Genomic DNA, 925 nt, shown 5'->3' with positions numbered 1-925 from the left:
TATATATATATTTATATATATATATATAAGTTAAGCTCTTGAATTTGGCAGACTTAGTTTTTGTTTGATTATGAATTTGGAAGCTAAACTTGGAAAGATAAGTTTTTGAAATATAAAGTTGTATTCAAAGTTTGACATGCATTATATATAGTTTGAAAAAAAATATAATTTTTATGAATGAAAGTCCCAAATACTGATTGAAGCCAATTTTTAAACAATGATATTCATAGCCAAAAAATTAAATATTTACAGATGATTTAAATACGTAAATAACATTGTGTAAGAAAATAGTATCATTATTTTTTTTTTATAAAAGTTTTATTAAAGAACTTAAGTTCCATAAAGTTGTATATTATTCCCTGAATTATGACGCTTATATAAATACCTTATTATTATTTATTTATATCCATAGTTCATTGGCAAATGTCACGACCCAAAACTCATTAAGATAACCAATTAAATAAACTTCTAAAATATAATACTTATCATCCCCAAAATCTGGAAGTCATCACATCAAGAACATCTATCCTCAAATTTCTAAGTCTAAGAGTAATTAAGAACTAAAATAAGTAAAACGATGGTCCATGTCCGAACTTCAAAGACATCAAGACGCGAAGAAGAGAATCCAGCCCGAGCTAGGAATAATAGCTCACCCTGAAATCTGACGTGCTGAAGACTGGCTAGAGTTGCGGACGAGACGAAGTCACTGGTGCACTTGCTGCACTCCACAAAACAACAAGAAGAACATAAAAGTAGGGGTCAGTACAAGTACTGAGTAGGTATGATCGGCCAACTCAAAATAGAAAGCAATATATATATGGCATAATAATGCAAAACCGACCACAATACTCAAGCACATCTTTGAGGACTCAAGCCTCCACACCATACTCATTTGGGAATTAGATTCTTTGAAATCGAGTATATT

The sequence above is a fragment of the Solanum pennellii genome, chromosome 3 (genome assembly GCF_001406875.1).
Source record: "Solanum pennellii chromosome 3, SPENNV200".
NCBI classification, from domain to species: Eukaryota; Viridiplantae; Streptophyta; class Magnoliopsida; order Solanales; family Solanaceae; genus Solanum; species Solanum pennellii.
This window is presented reverse-complemented; position numbering follows the sequence as displayed.